The sequence below is a fragment of the Lycorma delicatula genome, chromosome 1 (assembly GCF_047948215.1).
Source record: "Lycorma delicatula isolate Av1 chromosome 1, ASM4794821v1, whole genome shotgun sequence".
NCBI lineage: Eukaryota > Metazoa > Arthropoda > Insecta > Hemiptera > Fulgoridae > Lycorma > Lycorma delicatula.
In genome coordinates this window covers 361,122,067-361,145,129 of record NC_134455.1, presented here as the reverse complement: position 1 = coordinate 361,145,129, position 23,063 = coordinate 361,122,067, and the positions used below count along the sequence as shown (strand labels likewise).

Genomic DNA, 23,063 nt, shown 5'->3' with positions numbered 1-23,063 from the left:
CAAACAAAAATACACTTAAAAAATATACAGAAAACCAGCAATGGAAGTTGGTCACCTTCATAACATTTTAAACCACTCAACCTCACATAAATTATGAGCATTTATATTATCTACAGAGTTAACTTAACTATGTCACCTGAAGACCTCATAGAAGTACTCGATAAAACACCTAGCCCACTCAAATGGATGTAACAGCACACTCAGTGATGAAGTCTTATAAAAATAAATAGAAATTAACATAAAAATAAACAAAACCAAAAATACATTACATTAAAAATATAAGTTAAAGAATTAAAGAAAATAGTTTATGAGTATAAACAAGTCAGAGTATGATATGGCCTTTGGAATAACAACTAAAACAAAATTCATACAGAAAAAAATCACTAAATGAACACAATATTCCTGATATATAAACTGAACTGCTGTCACTACACAATGATCAAATGTAAGCAGCTTCAAATAAAGATTCAATGAACAATTGAAAACCCTCCATAACAAAATCTACATTAATCTTGATATTGTACTTACAAATAAACACCAACATATTTGAAAGCTATTTAATAAACAATATAAAAACACATAACAACATATGTTAAATGTACAGACATGATTCATATCCAGTACATTTTATGATCACATTTTTATTACATACGAGGTGTGATAAAAAAATACGGTGAATGAATTTTTATAACGGCAACTGCCGACGCTACATCCATATGCTGTAATTTGTCCAATAGCGTGATCAACTGGGACAGGCAGGTACAAGTTGTAACACGTTTGAGCTTGCCAGTCAGCTGTCAGAGCCGCTAGAGTGAGTTTGTGTTTATCGTGTCTGTCGCGCAAAATGGATTTTGAAAATTGTGTGTCAATTTGCACGGATTTGAAGGGTCGTCTTCATGCAAATCCGGACTTCATGGCCAAAATTGTAACTGGAGATGAAATTTGGCTCTATGGCTATGACCCTGAGACCAAAATGCAGAGTTCCCAATGGAAAACCAGCTCATCTCGCCCTAAAAAGGCACGTCAGTCAAAATTCAACATCAAGATCATGCTCGTTGTTTTTTTCGATAGTGAGGGCATAGTGCGATCAGAGTTCGTTCCAAGGGGAACAACTGTAAACTCTGAACTTTTTAAGGGTGTACTGCAACGTTTGCGAAACGACGTACGAAAAAGGTGACCAAAAAAATGGACCATTGTCTTCCTTCTTCACCACGACAACGCGCCGTGTCACACCTCGCTTCTCATTCGCGAGTTTTTGGCCGAAAAAAGTGTTCCTGTCTGTCCACATCCGCCATACTCACCGGATATAGCACCATGCGACTTTTGGCTCTTACCAAAAATTAAAACTGTGCTTAAAGGAATACGTTTTGACACCATTGCTGACATTGAGAGGGCCACGACCGAGCAGCTGAAAGCCCTTCCGAAAGACACCTTTCAGAAATGCCTCCAGTCATGGAGTCAACGTTGGGATAAGTGCATTGCTAGCCAAGGACAGTACTTTGAAGAAGATTTCATCGAATTCTATGTAACCTTATTACTTTTTTAATAAAAAATTATTCACCGTATTTTTTGATCACACCTCGTATTTACCAAATTAGAAATACACCAACATCAACGGTCACCTTAGTGAAAACAACATTACTAAATGTGGTTTGCAAGGTCTACTAAAACAGTTTTGAAATAAGTTATTGAAAAATATTTAACATTTAATTTGGTTTGTATGGTAACTTTTAAATAGACTAAAGGAATCTGATTTTCTGAATAAATTATCTAAATTGTTTATTGTTATTTTATTTGTATGGTTGTTCAGATAATATTTGTAGTTTAGTTAACTTATATTGTGTTTCTTATTTAAGGATCGATGTGGGACAATTTGTAGGAAATCTGAACCTAGCTGCTTTATGAACCGCTGTAACAAATCTACTGTTGAAATACGAATTTCTGAATCGGACTTAAGTGCAAAGAAACCACAAATTGAAAAAAAAGTGTACTCTGGAAGATATAATCAGCCAACTGCTGAATCAAAACCGTGAATTTCAAGGGGTGCTAAGGAAGCAACGAGTTTGGAGAAGACGTAGTCCAACTGCAGAAACTAGTGACGAAGAAGATGAACCTCAAACTACATGAACTACCGCCACAACGAATTGATCTGCATGTAATATGAAAGTATTATCATGGTTAGGAATAAGTGTGCTTTTACACAACGTCCGCATTATCTACCACAATCCAGCACACTTTGGTCTAATGAAAGAACTAGTCTTACTGGAGATGGTATATTGTCTATACATTGATTAGTAGTGTTCATGTAACTACATGATACTATATTTTCATAAAATCTCTCATAAATTTTAGATTTATTATTCTCTTATTAAGTTTTTAATGCATGTAAAATGAAGTATCAGGTGCAAAAGAGATTAAATTGAATTTAGAAATAGGATTATAATCCATTTTTATACAGCAAAATCAGTATAATCTTAGGTGTAATACTACTGGCTGGCCTTAGCCAGTATTTAGTTATAGGTGACTATAGTTAGTATTGTTAGGTGAATTATAGAATCATAATTTTGGGATCATGATTATAGAATGATAATATTTTTATGTAGCTCATCAAACAGCAAGAGATGAATATCGAAAATTAAAAACACAACTGCCAAAAAAAGCATTGGTGATGAATATTGCTATTAAATGTAGGATAATTGAAGAGCGTGGGTGACAATCTTGTATATATTTTTTTTAAATTTGTTAAACCTATTTTTTATATAGCCTATCATACTCTCGCTAGTGTAAGGATTCCAATGTGTGGTCATAACATCTAAATTGATTCAGCCATTGAGCTGCTACAGTGGAACAAACAAACATACATACATACATACATCTTAAATGTATTACACTCCTTTTTGGGCAGTCGTGTAAGTAAAAGAAAGGGATTAGTAGTAATATTTAGCAATAAAATTGTGGCGCAAAGTGGACCAATGGTGGTGTGCCGGGCAACTGCACATGGCTCTTACTACAACTCTCTCCTGCTAGAAGCAATCCAGTGTCAAATAATTTACAAATTATTTAATTTAATTTCTATGCATAGATTATTTTTATTTGTATTTGTATTTACTTATTATTTATTAATTTTATTAACAAAAGAAAGGGATTATTAGTTTATATTTAGCAATAAAATTGTGGCGCGTAGCAGACCAATGGCGGTGCACCAGGTGGCTGCACACAGCTCCCTCCATGACTCTCTCCTACTTGAAGCAGTACATTGACAATTGATTTACTGATTATTTTATTTAATTTCTAAGCGTACATTAATTTGAATTATATTTCATACTTGTATTTTTATTTATTTATTAATTTTATTAATAAAAGAAAGGAACTATTAGTTAATATTTAGCAATAAAAATTTCATCCTCACATGATTGAACATACTGCCTGTCAAAAATCATATGATTTTTTTTTTTCTTAAATGCTTATAAGCAATAAGTAAGAAGAATCAACACCAACAAATAAGAGAAAGAAGAAAGAACTTGCTTACATGATTGAACATATTGCCTGTCAAAAATCATAATTTATTTTTCCTAATTGTTCACAAACAATAAATAGCAGTAATAATAATTATAAAATAGATTAATAAATTTTATTACCATTATTCATTCATTCAGTATCTTAAATCTTAAAACACAACTATTTTTGATAAATAAATTGAGGAAAAAATTTGTACTATCGATTATCAATTTAGAATCGTATATTTGATTTTTTTTGTGGCCTTCTAGTTAAATTTAAACTTTAATGTTTAATATTCTTTTTCAGATCTCTTAGAAGTTGCTGGTCAGATCAGGAAAGTTTGAGTCGGCAGGATTTGTCAGGTGAGTATGATAATTTGCAACATGTGTGGGAAGGTGTTCATTTGCTAGATGAGCAGAAAATGAGCTTGAAGCGTTCACAGTCATTTTCCAGTCAGAACAGTTCACCAGATGAGTCAGTAGTTGGGTGCAGCTTATTAAGACTTTCACCTACTTCTCCAGCTGTATGACTTCATCAACAACATCAACATCTTGCTGTTGCAAGTCCTACAAGCAAAAAATCTGGATCATTACCACATAGCTTTCCTCTTAGGCTATGTTTTTCTGCTACAATCTTTTTTTTTTTTTTTTTTTTTTTTTTTTTTTAAAAAAACTCGTCATACTCCTGAATGGCGATCAACTCCAGAAAGACCTATCACCATTGCTTCAGACAAACCTCAAGAACTTAATTTAGATGATATGGAACAGTACATGGACAGAGAGAAGAATAGTTGTTTAACTTGGAAACATAAGTTTCCTTTACCCACCCCTGTAGATTACACGACTGAAGAAGAGACTACTATTGAATACAGTGTAAGTATGCAACATCTTAATGTTCACCCAGAGTATAAGATTTATAGACCCAGTGTTACAAAAGCTACATTAAAACATGTAATATCAAGTGTAAGCAGTAAATTGGCCAGTTTGAGGGTCAGCTCTGAAATGTTAGATGAGACAGAGATGGAAAAAAGAGGTCGTTTAATGCAAGCTTTAGCAAAGTTAAGGCATCGAAAGGATGAAGAAAGCAATCTTCCAGTTTATAAACAAGGTAGTTCTGGACTTGGGGCTCGAATTGCTCATGGGTCAGATTATGCAGATCCAAGGGTGTTATTTCCATCGATAACATCATCAAAAAAAGCTGCTTCTTGGCATTAGGCCGTACTCAGTTCTTTCACTAGTCTCAAATTTAACTTCATCAAATGATGGAGATAAAACATCAGGTTACGGTGGAAGTGTAGCATCTAATTCAACACAGAATCAACAGAAGGTTGATTCAAGAAGGAAACAGAAGAACACATTATTGAAAGCGATGGTTCGGCAGATAGTTTTTATGAACGTTCATTTGAAGCAATTGAAAACACCATAGATAGTGAAACGTATAGAGATAGTGCAGTATTTAGTGATCCTGAAGAAAGTATTGAAATCATTTATAAACCAAATATTAAAAGACATAAAATACCTTCAGCTATTCCAGTTAAACTAAGCAATTTACGAACTGTTTAGATTACTAATAAACAGCAACCCCCTCCACCACCACTGACACAAACAATTAAAAGTATATCTAAACAAGAACCTGATGAAGGGGATTCTAGCTCAGTTGCTTCAACAATTATTGAAAACACATGTGCAACTACTTCTCGAGGCTGGGTTAAGCATGTGATTGGAAAATACAGGGTGATTCTACTTCACAAACATAAAGTACAAGGCTTAAAATCTTCATAATATAATAGTCAGTGTTTTATTACACTCACATAAATTTTGTAAGAATTAAAATTACAGTTTTATGAAATCTTAATCATTGGTACATAGTACTATTTATCTAAAATTTTTGAAATGATTTTAAGTTTTTAAATTTTTGTTAATATAATGTAAGAGTAATAAAATATTTTGTACAATAATTGACAAAACATTTTTGGATAGCATTTTACAGCCTCTGCATAGTATTATTCCAATGTGCACATAGAAGGAATCTTTTTAATTTGTGTACGTACTGTTCAAGTTATATGCTATTTAGCATCAGCTATACCCACTTAATTTTACTGGAATGGTTTTTCTTTAATATTTTGAGAATTTATTCTTTCTAATAAAAATAAAAGAAAATGAGGTTATTGTAAGTTTTTTTGTAATTTATTATTTTTATAACCTGTTCAAATAGGAAACCGTTTTAGGACCTTTACATCTTATAAATATCAGGTACTTATTTAAAAGATGAGTGCCAAATCAGCCTTTTTATGAGCTAGAAACAGTTCTTTCATTATGATTTATATTTACTGTAATTCTTCATTGCATTATTTTAGATTTACATATGCTTGTAATTAGTATTATATGTTACAGTTATTATTCCCAACATAATTTCTTCAGGATGTTACTTCCAATAAAATTGTTGCTTAGGTGTTTATTAGGTAATATATACTTCTTCACACCTGCTCCTACAAATATGTGTATTCGATACTTCATATACTGTTTATACTCAAGTGAAATAAAAATTCCCTCACTGGATAAAAATATTATGTATTCTCCAAGGTATCAATATTCTGCTTTATGATTTTTATGGTTAGTGTACTTAGCTTTACAAAAGTAAGTTGGCACCCATCTTATAAATATTGAACATAGTTTTATTGAAGCCAAAATCTATTTGCCTTCATTATCACTTATTTAAATGTAATTTGATGAAGGTATGTGCAAGACTAGTTACAAATTTCTGTTTTAATTTCTATTTCCTTTACAAAAGAAAAAATCCAGTTTAGTTTTATAAGAATGAAAATTAAATGTCTTTCAGAGGGTGGGTTATGTTTTGGGTGGAATAATAATTGTTAAAAGTGATAAATATAATATATTTAGCTCTGTCCTGGAGTTATGTAATTATACCAGGGGGTTGTAGAGTTCTACAGTTTTCTTTAATAGCTAGTTGTAATTTTTTATACTTAATGCATTATTTATTATGAAACAAAACAGTACCTTTAGGAGGACGCAATGAGAATTACAATTACAATTAAGTACAACCTGTGAGGTGTTCAAATTGCTGGCCTTCCAGCATTTACTCATTCCTGCAATCTAGTTTTTACACTGAACCACATTTGCACAGAGGTTTTTATTATTATTAATTTCTGGATGGAGCCATCGCATAAAAGATTGCATAATCTGGAAATTGTTAGTCTACTTGGTGGAGGTGTATAAAATTCTGTAACCCATTTTCGTCGAATCATTTCAGGATTCTCAGTGTTCCAGTATTGTTTGACTCTCCACTTCCGTTGGTCGATAATTAAATAACCAGCCATGATTATCTGAAAAATACTACTAAGTAATTAAGTAACATACTAATTAAGTAACAAATAATAAATCAAGTAATACCTATTATAACTGTATACCTACTTTTGCACCCTCTTGTAGTTATTTTATATCTTAAGTATTGACAATAACTATTTAAATTCAAATTTTATGTATTGCTTTTAAAGCTCCTGTAAAAATATAGTAAATAACTTTATTTTAAAATTGTTTTCTCTTTATGTTATTAGAAAATTAGGGATATTCAGAAAATTAAGATACAAAGAATAAAAAATATTTTATTCTGAAATTAAATTAAAAAAATATTTACATTATATATTATTTTAAATTGTTCTTTTAGTTTTTTAAAAAAGGGATTATGGTTGTTGCCTACCCAAAATTCCCTACTCTGTTGTAAATTCTGTATAATGCAAGAAGTATGAACCTACTCACTTTCTGATATGATACTTTGACTGCTTTGTCATCACCATCTGAATTTATATTGTAATATAGTGCTTTTAGGGTCTCATAGTTAGTATCAGTACTTTTTCTATTTCTTCCTTGAGCAGTAGTCAGTAATAGATGATCAGCCCTTTTCTGTTTCAAAAGATGGTTTTCAGATTTTTCTGATATTTTGTCATTTTCTTCTGACAGTGTTCAATAGCATTAGTTTCAATTTGTGATTGCATTTTTAATGCTTTGCCTATTCATATCTTTGTAATTAACAGTAAAATGAACTTCAGATACAGTTCCTCCTTTCACACAGAGGAATTGAATTACTGAAAGCACCCTGAATTTGGCTGGATTTAGGGTAGTTATGGGCATTTTGAACACATCACAAGCACAGTGTGACCTGCCTGATGCCCATAAGCCGTTAACTGACTCTAGATGTCATGTGAATACTGTCATTTTTATTACAATAGCAATGTATTTTTACTTTCTGAGTACCCTCATATGTTGCACTAATTCACCATTTTAAAGAATGGGTTATCTTAGGTGTATAAACAATGTTTGTGTGAGTATGCATGCATGCGTGCACACACATGCATATACACACGCAGATGGGTGAGTGCATATGTTCGCTTAATAGAAATTTTTATATTTATTTTTTCAGATGTTACTTAAGATGCGGTTTCATTTGAGCAGCAGTTGTATCCTACAAAAAAGTAAGAGAAGAAAACTTGTTACATGGCTTGTTTAATACAATACATTAGATTTTGTTCTGATGTCAAACATTGCTATTCTCTTCTGTTTAGCAGTTGTAAATATTTCTCTGAGGTGTACTTACAGTGCAATAGAAAGACTGTTTGTGTAATTTTTCTCTGTAAATTTTAAACTGTGGTTCTTTTCTGCGTTTTTATAATTTACTTAATATATACCTTTATTACTTGCTTACATTTCTGTAGGATCATAAAGAAAAAATGAATGAATAATACTGCTTATATACAAGACGTAATGTTTTCTTCTTTTCTATAGAGTTTTCTCATTATCAAACACCAAACCTTTAATCACCTTATTATTAATATTAAGGAGTACAAAATTATCAGTTTAAAATATCATATTAGTTTTCAGATAAATTTTAAACTGTTTTCAGCACTTCCTGCACAATTCCATTTTAGATTCAGCTGAATCTAAATTCCATCTGTTACATTCAGTTGATGTTTAAATAAAACTATCTCTGTTATCATTACGTTTCTATTTTCTTACGTTCAATACACATATAATAATAAATTTTAAGACTGTTGTTAAAGATTATTGTAGCGAATATAATTTGTTATTTTTTTTTGTTTTTTATATCATAATTCTTGCATTTAAATATATAACATCTTTATTATAATTATTAGAAAAGTAGTATTTGAAAATGTATATTGTTTAAATTTGTAAACTGTATTGATATTATATTAATTTTTCTTGTACATAGTCATAAATTTCATTTCTTTTCTTTATGTGTTTTTATTTTATAAAACTACAAAAAAAAATGTTACGTTAAATATTATATTAAATGATTTTATTAGTTTGTTAAGAAGTAGTGTTTTTCTATAAAAATAATTATAAACTATAAAATAATATATAGACATTTTTATATTGTTCTTTATTTATTAAAATTATATTTTTATGTATTTATTTCTGTATCATATGTTTTTCTGTACTGTCATAAATTTTTAATACTATATATATATTTTAATGAAATGTGAATTTTTTCATTATTTTGTAGAATCTAATTTTATTTTTACATTATATTAAGAATAGTTATTTTTATGATGAATAGATTTTCCTTAATTTTAGTTAAATTAAAAAGCTTTATGTTAATTAAAAATAATGTATTGATTATTATTGTTTATATTTTTAAGTTAGTAATAATGACGAATTTATAATAAGGATTTAAACAATTGTAGATAAACTACAGTATTTGTATATTTATAGATAGCTTTAAATGATATCATTATTGATATTATTATTACTTTACTAATTATTGATAATGTAAAAATAATTTACATTGAACAATATTTGCTTAGCATGATCTAATGTAAATTTTGTAAACTTATTTGTGAGTGTGCCAATGAAAATGTATGTAAGGAAAGAAAATTAAATTAGAATGTTAGCCATTGTTTTATACTTGGCCTAAAATATTAATGGTCACTTGCTTTTATTTCATTAAAAATTGCAGTAGCATATAAAATTCTAAATACATATAAAAGTAGATTCAAAAGATAATATTTTATCCATTTTTTTAATTTCCAAATGATAGAGAATTGAAGAGTTACAAGGGTCGCTCAATAAGTTCTTAGAAAAAGATAGAAAACAATTTATTTTGTGTAGATTTTTTTTATTTTTCAGCATAATCTCATTTTAACTCTATACACTTTTACAAGTATTTCTCAAACTTTTTTAGGCCATCCAAAAAGTAGGATTTCGGAAGGTCCTCAAAATAAGCTTCTGTTTGGGCGATGACCTTCTCCTTCAACGTGAACCATTGCCCACTGAGCCATTTTTTCAAGTTTGGAAATAAAAAAAAATCACTCAGGGCCGAATCCAATGAATATGGTGGATGTTGTAATAATTCAAACTTTAATTCCATAATTTTCGCCATCGAAACTGTGCAGGTATACACCTGTGCATTGTCTTGATGGAAGAGGATCATTTTCTTTTCCAATGAGGATGTTTTTTCTTGATTTCTTTGCTCAACTGGTGCAATAACGATGCATAATACTCTCCAGTTATTGTCTGTTCTATTTCCAAATAATCAGTGTAGATGATACTGTGTGCATCCCTAAAAACCGTGGCCATCACCTTGCTGGCTGATTTCAGTCTTCACCTTCATTGAAGCCTGTTTGCCTTCAAAAACCCACTGTTTCTGACTGTTCCTTTGTTTCCTTTCTGAAGTAGTGTATCCATGTTTCATTCACAGTTATGACACTTATTGTAATGACACTTACTAAAATAATAATTATTAAAAGTAAACCACTTTTGATACTGTGAGCGCCATTTCTTGGATTTACTTAGGACTTATTAACCCTCATATAATTTGACCCTTTGTTGACCCTCATATAATTGTAGGGAAGATTTGTAAAGTCAGTTCTTATAGAGCTTTACAAGTTCATGGAGATTACTTGTTGAGCATTCTTATTGTGTTTTACAATGTTTTTTTTTTTTTTTTTTTTACAGTTTATGTATTATTTACATTTAATGTTATTTTTTGCTATATATTTTAATTATTTAAATAAGTCATGACATTTTACATGTTAATCATTAATAATGTGGCAAGGCTGCCATACACACACACACACACACACACACACACACACACACACACACACACACACACACACACACACTCACACACACCATACTTTACACATATTTCTGGGCTTAAATTTTTATGTAATGTGATAATTTAAATAAGAATTAACTAGAAGAGTATTAAAAAATTTCTCATGAGTGTGACTCAAATAACTTCTCTTGATCAGATGGGGTATGTCAAAATAACAAAAAGTACTTTACATCTCTTTGTTGTTAGTATTCCTCTAACACATGAGGTAACCTTTTTACAGTTCTCTTTAACTGGATGTGCAACTGTACTTTGATGTTTTTAATTTTGTCACCTTATTTCTTCTCAGGTTTTTCTCATATCAGTGTACATTAGGAAGCAACAAAACTCTGTATTGATTCAAACATTTTTTCTTTATTGTTACTAAGGTCTTTTTTCTATAGTCTCTGTAAAGGTAATCTTTAGTCTCTCCTCCATAATAACTACATTTGCTACTGTGTATTTAAATATTGTAAAGATCACTGGAAATATGTAACAAATTAGTTTACCGATTAAGTTTTCTTCCTTTGATTATTCTGAGGTACTGAAAACTTGGCACCTTTCAGAATTGTTACAGTAGTTGTATGTGTGTGTGTGTGTGTGTGTGTACTTGTGCTTAAAGAAGGACGTTTCTTAAAATTGTGCTTGTAAAAATAATAATTTAAATATAATAGATTATGGAAATATAAATTTAATAATTTTAATACTTTCCAATGGAATAATCCCATGGGATGAAGAAAATTCTTATACAATTTGGAACTTGAAATATTCTTTAACTAAGACAAGAAAATGGAAGTGCTTATAATTAAAAGAATTAAGTAATAAAGTAATATATTTCTGCCAGAGATAAGAAAGCCTATATTGTATAAGAAAGCTTTTCAATAATAAATACATGTTTATTTATTTATTAATGGTTTTTGAGATTTAAGTTATTGGTCCTACGTAGTTTTCAGAATGATTTATTCTATTACAAATGCCTCTTGCTCCTTAAAACATGTTAAATTAAAACTTAAATTGTTAATTTTATATTTGCATTTCAATAACTCAAAGGGAAAGATTCGTTGAAGTTTTAACCTTCTGATAAATTTTTAGTTAAAATTTTTACAACTTATATTTAAATATTATCTGATAAAACATAAATATCTTAATAATTACATTTTTGATTGCTTTAAGTGTTTTCAAAATATCTTGGCCCATTTCACATGTTATTTAATGCTTGATTTATTTCATATAAATAAATTATCATTATTACTTTAAATGTAATTTTGATAAAACAATAATCCCTTAACATAAATACTACTTTTAGTAGTTATAAACATATACAGATTTGGCATTATTAAAGAACCACAAATTTGTGATAGGATTTCATAGTTAACAGTATGGTTGATTCATCCAGAAACAATGAAGAAATATGACCTTTATTACATGTGACTTTCACACTACATTAGATAATTTTTCATCATAGAAACCTTAATAGTGGTCAAACCAGCATTAAGGATATCATTACATAGACTCAAAGAAAACTCTTTATTAATTAGGGACTAATAATTGTCCTAAATTTCATTATACATGGTAATTATAAAGTTTTTTCTTTTATGTATCTTTTGTAATGTCGTAATTTTCATTAAAATTGATTACATTCCTCTTTATATTGCAATGAGATGACAGAAATATATACTATTATTTCAAGTTTTTGAATTAATGAGATTATTATAAAGGCTTATATTTTAATTGTGAATGGATGCATATATTGAAATTAAATAAATTATCTCAATTCAGTAGTAAATGGTGTAAACTATTTAGCCATTTTATAACTGAAACTAAGTAATCAATGCAATATAATTCATTAATTTCATTGAATTAGTTTAATATTTTACAGTTTTAGAATACAATAATTTGTAAATTATTTTCTGATTTTTATTTTTATTTTTTTTATTTAGTCCTTTCATTAACAAAGTTTTTGCATTTGTTATATTAATAAGAACAATTTATAAGAAAATATGTGCCAAAAGACTGTTCTTTAAAATATTACATAATTTTGATCTCAATATTCACTAAGAAGTATGTTTATTTTTAATAACAGAACAATATGATAACAAGTTTTATTGCACATTCTAAAATTAATAAAATCTAATTAAAAATGAATATTTGTTTGTAAATTAGTTGTAATAAATACATTTTTAACATGTTTTTAGAATTTATTTATAAAGTTTTATTTTAGCTTTATAATAAAGAAATAATTATTACATAATAATATTATTATTGTTATTATTCATATTAAAAGTTATAATAAGTAGTAATGATAATTAATTTCTGGTAATTCTGTCAGAACTTCCTTCTTTGTAATTATTCAAACCTTACTTGAATTTTAACTAAATTTAATATTATAATGTTATAAATATTAGGTTTAAAAATGTTTCTGCTATGTAGAATTAGTTAACTATGTTTAATCATTGGAATATCCTTTTAGTCATAAATAATAAAACAACTTTATTGGTATAAAGCTGATAAATTCATAATTAAGTTAAAATAGCTGGGTAAATTTTTTTCAAGTAATTTAATATATCTTTACAGAGTGTGTTACAAATTTCAATTTTTTTTAATAGTAATAAACATTTTATTTGTTTTATGTGTATAAGTTACTTAATATTTTATTTTATTAACTGTAATATTACAGAATTCACTTGTCAATATTTATGTAAAGTTTTTAACATTACATCTTGTTCTATCATGTGTACTGATTGTTGGTTTAATTTGTTATATGCATGTACAAATGGTCATTCATTAACTCTCATAAAGATAAAATCCCATGTTTTTCCCCAGTTATCATCTTACACATCAGACTCATAGGATTTTTATGATTGTTAAACAAGTTCATTTATCAGTCTTAAATCTAGGTCATTAGAAGGTGATTTGACTTCTTCAGAATACTGATATCAGCAGTAATATTGACATTACATAACTCAAACCCTGTCCAGAATTATTTCTCTAATGAACATTAATATCTAGAGTTACAAAATAAAACATATTCTAATTATTGTAAATTATTTAATTGTTACAACCTACAGTAAGGGATTAATTATTTGATAGAAGCATAATTTTTTTTTGACAGGTATGGAAGTATTTTTAAGAAAAATCTATACATTCAATTTTATCATTATCTTATTAAGATAATAAGATTGAGCAACAAACAAGTGCATAATGTAAGTATGACATTTTTAGCAACTGCTGAGAAAAAGTCCAAATAGGCTATACATTTGGAGAATTCTAGAAATTTAGATTGTCAAATGAAACCATTGTCACCACCAATCACAGTAAAAATCATAATGTTTTTCATATAAATGTAAACAACTAATGTATGTCCTCTATCCTGAACCACTTTGCTAGATAGGTGCTCCTATTTATTCATATTTTTCTAACTTTTCTAAGTTACTAGCAGCAAAATTATTTTTGAGTGGGGAATGCTTAGCTGGTTATTATTCAACAATGATCATTCATTTCTTGTGTATGGTTTGGAATTTATGTTGTAAGATGATTTTATAATATTTATTATAGAGTTTAGACTCTTAGCTTAAGTTTTTTTTATTTATTTTGAAGTTGTAATAATTGATGATTTGTGTACAAACAAAATTATAATTTAAAATATCTTTTTTTTGTTTATAAACCTCACTTTGTTAAGAGTTGGAATACAACAAAACATAGGATTTGAAAGAATTTATATACTGAATGAGAAACCACAGTTAAAATAATTGTTTGAAATTCCTCCTTCACAATGTACACAGCAATCTGCCCGACATAAAATATTTCTAGTGGCTTACTATATCAACTCAGGGTTGTTTCATACAAATACAATAGCATTTGTGTTTTTATAAGTATCTCTTGTTTGCATTGACTTCTTGATGGTGTTCTATTGTTTTCATAAGGCCCCAAATGAAGTAATCTAGTGGCACTGGGTCAAGTGATTTTGGTGTCCAATTGTTGGTCCACCACGTCCAATAAAGTTTAAGAAATTAGTTTTCAAGTGACTTTTAGCTACTAAAGAAAAAAGTGGCATTGCACCATCATGCTGGAAAATCATTCGCCATCTAGTTTGTAAAGGTACTTCCTTCAAAAGAGCTGGCAAATAATTTTTTAAGAAATGAATATGTGCATCTCCCTTAAGGTTTTCATTGAAAACAAATGGTTTCTGAATTTTTCCATAAATAATGCCACACCAAACATTAATGAAAACTCTACGTTGGGAACTACTTTCCACAGTACCATGTGGATTGTTTTCACTTTACAAATGACTATTTTTAGAATTGAAGACTCCATTTCTTGTAAAAGTGGCTTCATCAGCAAATAAAATTGAATTTATCTTATCAGCGTTTTTTAAAAGCCAGTGACAGAAGTTTAATCACTGGGAGTAATCTGTTGGTTGCAAATTTTGAACCTTCTGCAGGCGGAAAGGATAAACATTTTCTTTCCTTAAGATGTGCTACACTTTGTTTTTAAACAAATCAATATGACATGAAATTCGCCTTTACTAGTTCCTGGGCTACATTGAATATGCTGAATCACACAATGTTCATCATTAAAATGATGATTTACTTGGCATTCAACAGAAAACGAACACATTGGAAATGGCCCTTTTGTTTGTAAATGCTGATACACCAAAGAAAAAGTTTTCATATTTGGAATCCACCTTCCAAAAAATCTCTCCTGATATTCACATCAAGCAGTTCAGAATTTCTGTTACAAAATCAGAGAACAAAATTTTTGTGTCATATTCCTTGTTAGAAAATTGTAACAGCATTTTTACACACTACATATGATGACACTATACTTCCTTTATTTGTTTGATAATTTATGACAACAGATTCAAACAAAGTATGCAGTTTTCATTGTTGACCAGCTGGTGTTAGTATTGCCAATCTATAAAATTTTTTTAAATATTTCTAAAGTAACATAAATCTCAATTTCATTTTTTACACAATTATTTCGTTTTACCTTTGTGAATTATTAAATATACATAGCTAAAATACATAAATAAATTTTTTATTTCTTTTAAAATTATTTTCAGTAATTAGTGTTTTTGTTATTCAAAAGAATGTTAATAAGGTACAGAAAGTACAATATGATTTTCTGTCTGTTTTGATTCTATAGAAAACTGATTTTTAAAAGTTTTTATTTACTTTTTTATGGCTAAATTATAATAAAAATTTGCTAAAAAATTCTATAAGTTTAGTTACTAATTCTTCTGCATTTATTATTCATTTAACAAAGCTATTGTACTACAAACCTAAAAAACACCAAATTTTTCGACATCAAATTTTGTGTTTTACATCAGATATCTTAAAAACTACTTGAGTTACAGTTCTGGGACCTGTTTTATTCAATTTCTCAGCCTAAGTTACACCAGACACCACCAACTTTTCTCCTTAATTTGGGTCCCAAAAATTGCAGTAGGGCTTCTTTTTATTAGAAGAGCTGAAATCCAGGCAAAATCTTTTGCTAGCTGTAAGTCGAAAACAAAGCGTTTCCAGACCTATGTTTATATGAAATTATTTTTACCAGTAAAACATGACTTGAAAGTTTTTTCATGAGACACGTACATAATATTATTGTAGTGTATATAGGTTTAACATTTGGATACCCAAATTTCAGGCTAAATATATATATATTAGAAATAATATTTAAAATAGTATTCTCATACTGCTCCAACATTCTTATTACTTGTGTTTAATAAACAGTAGCATGACATTTTGTAGTATTCTGGATATATTATTTAGATTGTTCATTCTTGCAGTACTGATTAAGCTGTTAAATTTTTTATTTTGAAGTTTCCATCTATGCTGCTTTTTAAATTAATTTTATAGTCTTATTTATGAAATAATGTTTTTCTTTCTCTTTCTATCAAAGGATTCTTTTGAGAAATTTAATTTAAATCTCTTCAAATACAAATTTACAATGAGAAAAGAAATAAACATGCAGATCTGAATTTCTGGTAATTTGTCACTTTATATAGCAAAATATAATTGTTATTCTGCTAATTTCCAGACTTTATTTTGCTGCCTTTCCAAAAATATGTATTTACTTGTATACTTAATAAATTCTCTTTTTAATTTGCAATTTCTTTTCTTGATAGCAGTAAAATTTATACAAAACTATCTCAATCCCAAACACCACCAGTAAATAATATATTTGCAAGTAAGCAGCAAAAACTGCTTATTTCAAAGTATACAGAAAATACATACATACGTGTTATATACCTCAAACACTTCCTAAAAACTCTTAACATTTAGAATCATAATCCTTAGTTTACTCAATGCATCCAAATCACTTGAAGATCACACAGAACTCAGTCCTAAAATACTGAGTAACAGATTGATGTAATAACTCATTAACACCCTCATATGGAACATTAATAAAAACAAAGATAATAAAAAATATTATTACACTAGGATACATTTACAAAGATTCAAAGAAACAAAGGTGATTATTATTATCCTTCAGAACAAAAAACAAAACAAACTGTTGTACACAGTCACCAAACAAACACGTGCACTGGAGTTTAGTAGATTTGTGCAATTATCACTTAAAGTGTCTGTTGATTTTTCCTATATTTTAATGCACTGATAGACCGTTAATAGATTATAAAAATAATTAAAAACAGTAGGTTAAGATACTGTTTGAATTTAAACAAAATTTAACAAAAGTTTTATACTGATAAGCAATTTTAGGTACAGCTGAGCAGTTATAGCAAGGCGTTTATGGAAGGGAGTAGATGTACAGCTGTGGGAATTTCACAAGAAATGCGGGGAAGAACTTATTTGTAACAGGAATCAGTATACTAATCTATTTAAAAAACATTAAACATAATATTACCCTAATTAATGTAACTCTTCAATACTATTAATTTCACCATCTGAATCGTCATTGTCACTGGATTCACTGTCACTATTACTATCTATAGTTTTCACAATCATTTTCTATGTTCACTATAGTTTCTGATACCTGGTCAATCACGGGCTCAGTCTCTAAATATTTTTTTCAAACTGTTGCACAACCAATCATCTTTATTAATTGCACTAATTTTACACAATCATCCAATTTGAAAGTCACATTTTTCAGCAATATAATTCTATTTCAGCCTATATCATCTCAGTTGGATTGAGATCCGGGCGATATGGTGAAATCCGTAATACACTAACCCTTTTCAACAAGTAAAGCATCTATTTTATACATTTTAAATCTTGATTTACTGATAGAAATTAATTTATGTATTTTGGGTTTTAACATTTTTTCATTGGACAGTATATTTTTTTCAGTAAGCCACTCAATCATTTCACATTTCTTGGAGGTTGATTTTGGTGCACCATTGAACTCCAAATTATGACATGGTGCGTTATCAATGAATAACCCTGAATGTTGTAAATTTTTTATAAGTTGATTTCTATCCCATTTTTCATAATTTCTATAGTTCATACTATTGTGGTAATCGCCAGACTTTTGCCCATATTTGAAAATCAATAACACATCTTTTATGAAACAGTTTTCCCCACCAGCACGAATGATAATTACTCGTTGACCTTTAGAAGTCAGAACAAGTAACCTGGATATTTCATTGGAATCGTTTGTCCAACAATATGGCCTTGTGCATGTTGAATGCACTTACATTTTGTCCATATAGATGACTGGTTGTCCTTCAACTATGTATTTTTCTAATGCCCATAGATATAGTATTCATTTCTTCTGAATATAATTTTTCTCTATCAAACATTTTTTATTATTACAAATCTTTTTCCGTCTGAACTCTAATTGTCTAATAACCTCCCACAAAGCCTATTTTCCACCCTTAAAGTCCATTTTGTTTTTTACTACTGTTAATAAACTTTTTATAGTAGATCGTTGACCTTGTGAAAAATAAAATTCATTTGTACTTTGTATAATAACACATTTGTTAAAGTTATAAATTTATTTTGCAAATGGTTTTTGTTTGGAGTAGAAAATCCACTACCTGATGTTACATTTTTTTACTTTCCTGAGTTATTCATTGAACACTACAGCGAGAAATTCCTGTTGCTTTAGCAGCCCTTTCCTGAAATTTTGTTATTAACCATGGACCTTCCATGGCTTCTTTTTCATAAAAGAACAGACATTGAAAATAACTTCACGAGTATGTGTAAAACTTTATACCATCAATTTTCTTTGGAATTTCCATAATTGCAGATGTAAAACTGTTAACAATAAAAACCATGAAACACATCTGGTATTTACAATTAGTATAATTTAAATCAATAAATAAAAATAATAAACAATATTCTTATCATAAAATAAAAATGAATGTATAAAAACTTATTTTCCTAATAATTTTTACATAAATGCACACCATGATTTAACAATAACTGTGTTTAGTGTTTTATGTACTATACTGAATACATTTCTTTGTTTTTATTGCTGAATTAAAATGTTTGTTTTTGTTGGTGAACTGATGACTAATCAGAGTCATGTGTGTGACTACACACCTTCAATTTTAAGAAACCAACACTTTACTGGAAGGAAGCAAGAACCAAGCCCAATGATTAATATGTTTAGACTATTTAAAATGTTTGTAGCTGGCAGTGAGATAGCCATGAATTTGTTTACAAAAACATTATTGCATGAAAATTGATGCTTATAAAAAAATTTATGTAAGCAACAAAATAATTTGTACTTTTTTGATAACCAACCAATGATTTTAATCAAAATATTTTAAAGTTTTATAATACAGTATAAAAAAATTACACAAAAAAAATGTGGCACAATGCATTATGCATGTACAATCATTGTACTGCAGCTAATGTTTTTAACTTTCATTTATACTTCGAATTGAATTCTATGATGTCAAACTAAAAACTGAGTAATCAGTGCCCACTGAAAAATGGCTTCAGTCTGTTACTCTAATTAGAAGAGAAAGTGCCTTGCTAGAACAGTTCCACTATACAGTGATATACAGTAACAGAAAGAAAGAAATATTTGTTTGAAGAAAGTAGAAGAAACAAGCTCATTTCACATGTTTTTACCATTTCTGCTACATGTGCCATGGTGATGATTGCTTGAGCACACCATTTTTACCTGGAAAATTTGGTATGTACATCTGAATGAGTATACATATATGCTTTAAAAAAAGTTAAGTTTTTGCTGGACTCTTTAAATTTAAATTATATTCTTTGAAGAAAAACAAAATATTTGCTAGTGAAGAATTAGTTCTTCTAATAAATTTTTATGATCTGATTGATTACTTCCAGAGCACAGTAAATTGGAAGAAATCTGTTATTGATTAATTGAAAATACTTCATTAACATATATATATATATCTGAAGTTTACAGGACAAAATTTGAAGTTAAGAGTACATCTGCTTATACAGAGTGATTCAAAGAAACGGGAAATTTTGAAAGTTGTGTTGTTAGCCGTGGGCGATTGTACCACTTGATAAGTGGCGCCAGCCTCTCTAACCTAACCTGCCATTTAGTTGTCATGGATCCTTGGAGTGGTGCGCAACGTGCATTTACTATCAAAGCGTTTTACAAAAACAATGACAGTGTGGAGGGAGCGCGTAGAGAATTTCGCCGTCATTTAATCTGGGACGGCACGACCGTGTTCCATCAGCACATGCAATTAAAACATGGATATCTAATTTTGAGGAAACCGGTTCGTCAATGAAAAAGAAACCTCCAGGCCGTGAGCGAACCGTCCGTACACCACAGAATATTCAAGCTTTACAAGATGCTGTCACACGAAGTCCACATCGGTCAATCCGTCATCTCTCAGCATCTTTACAATTGCATAGTTCAAGTGTTCGAAGAATGTTAGTGAAGGACTTGCAATACCATCCGTACAAGTTGTAGATCGTCCACGAACTGAAACCGAACGATGCAGTTGTGCGAGCACAATTCTGTAATGTAATGCTTCAGAAGATAAATGATAACGAAGAGTTTGTTCACGAACTGTGGATGTCAGACGAAGCGCATTTCCATCTCAGTGGATTTGTTAACAAGCAAAATTTCAGGTACTGGGCACAAGAAAATCCTACGCAGCTACACCAGCGTCCGTTGCACAGCCAGAAAGTGACCGTGTGGTGTGCTATGTCATCTTACGGTGTTATAGGCCCTTATTTTTTTGAGGATGACAACGGTCTTGCGATTACGGTGACGTCGGCTCGTTACGTAGCCGTGCTTGAAACCTTTGTTGTGGAACAACAAAAGAGATTTCCACCGATTCTTAACACAGCCTGGTTTCAACAAGACAGAGCAACGTTACATTGAGCAACCTGCTACAATGGAAGAACTGAAGGCAAAGATCCAAGAAGCAATTGCGGAAATTCCAGTTGAGATGTTACGTCAAACCATGAACAATTTAACGAAGAGACTTCGTGAGTGTTTACGTAGAAGAGGAGGTCACCTGCAAGATGTCATCTTTAAAAAATAAACTAAAATGTATGTATCCTAAAATGGCAACATTTGTACAATTACATGAAATAAAATTCATTTTCTAAAAAAAAATTTTCATTAACGTTATTTAATTTTTTAAATTTCCCGTTTCTTTGAATCATTCTGTATTATATGAAATGTAAACCACCTTAACAGTAGTTGATTAAACTTAGCGTATGTATATTTATATATATATATATATATATATATATATATATATATATATATATATATACTAAATTGCAAAACCGAAAAACTTTACAACCTCCAACACATAGAAAACTCTGTGAGTTTATCATCATTTTGTCTTCTTCCTTTTGTCAACAGCAATGATCGTCAGTAATAGAGGAAATTAAAAAAAATACACACTCATGTATCAGTATCAATAAAATTGGTAATGAAACTTGGGATTGATTAAAATGTGGTTCTGAATAACATTGCTGTTTATTTTGCTTGAAATAATTTAAGTTAGGTAATCACACATCATTATTTACTTTTTGTATAAAAAGAAACATATTGAATAGAAATTTTTATATTGTGTACATTTTTCTACCTTTTCAGCTTTATCTTAGCTAAATCACACGTTGAGCAATATATATTACATTAAAAAAATATCTGAAACGCAGATGTAAAATATAAAAATTGTGACAATCTTAGCAGAGAATGTATTTATTTTAATAATAAACAAAAATTTTATTATCTTTTGATTATAATTTAATTTACAAAAGCAGGTTATTGTGTTATTGTCCGCAAAAGGGAGACTGATTTTATAAAATTGCTTGAATTTTAATGTCCTTTTCCAACCAAAAATTGTCCATATGCTGTAACTCAAGCTATATAGTAAAATATTTAACATTCTGGATTCTAAAAATTTTGTCCACAACAGAGAGTTGTGTCTATGTGAGAAAGTGTCCTTGAAGAAAGGTTTATGTAATAAATAAAACTTTGCTTTAAATTTTATGGCTGTAGGAGAACGAAGAATAAATTAATTTGTAGGAAAATTTGCAATTTTAACAATAGAAAAAAATTTGCATATAATTGAAAATAATAAATAGACATTGTGAAATTTTTAGTATTCAATTTTTTAATAGTTTTGGGAATTTTATTTTAAAGTGTTTTATTGCTTGATGTTCTGAATTATTAAAATTTTTGTAAATGTAATTTAAAAAGAAATATATGTATAGTTGGAGGAGAAAGTGGTGGCAATCTAAGATAGTGAAATAGCAAGGACAGATATAGTTTTCAATGTGAGTGCAGATGACATTAAAAGAATATAAAGTTTAGGGAATAGAAAGAATTCAAGTAAAAACAATTAAAGAAACTGAAACAAAACCTGCAGTAGGACACAATTTAGAAAAACCTTTTAAATGCGTTCATTCTAGAAAAGATTTGAGACAATCATGCCTAATATCTAATTGTGTGTTGCTTTATTTAGTTTAAAATAGTTAACAATTCAACTGATAAAAACCTGAATCTATGTTTATATCTTATATTTTTGACTTGATACTCATTACTTATATTTAAATCATACCATTATACTTCATTGTTGCATGATCTATAATTGTTTTAAGCAAGATCTTGTATTTTTTGGTAGATCATATTTATGATTGTTAAATCACTATGAGTTGCATGATAATGTAAGTTAGTTAAACTTTGGGCATATATTTTTTCATCAGTAAATCAATCTGCTCTGAGTTTCTAATCATTTTATAACTTACAGTAAGTATTGCTATATATTGCATGTACAGAATTGTAGACAATCAGGTTTTGACAATAAGATTAATAAATTCTTAAAAATGTTTGTTGTTTTATGAATACCATTTTATATCTACACATTCTAAGTCTACAATGTGTGGATTTACAGTACTACAGTTGAATGAATATATCTTTTACTTTTATTATTTGTTGATTTAACTTATATGCTTGCAAATGTTTAAAAAAGTAAATTGCATAACATTTTTAGATAATCATGATTGGAATTT

General features: G+C 29.0%; 1 pseudogene; it reads left to right on the top strand.

The window, feature by feature from the left end:
• LOC142317931 (uncharacterized) overlaps nt 1–5,279 on the top strand; it is a 35,351-nt pseudogene extending 30,072 nt beyond the window's left edge.
• Nucleotides 5,280–23,063: the final 17,784 nt, after the last annotated feature.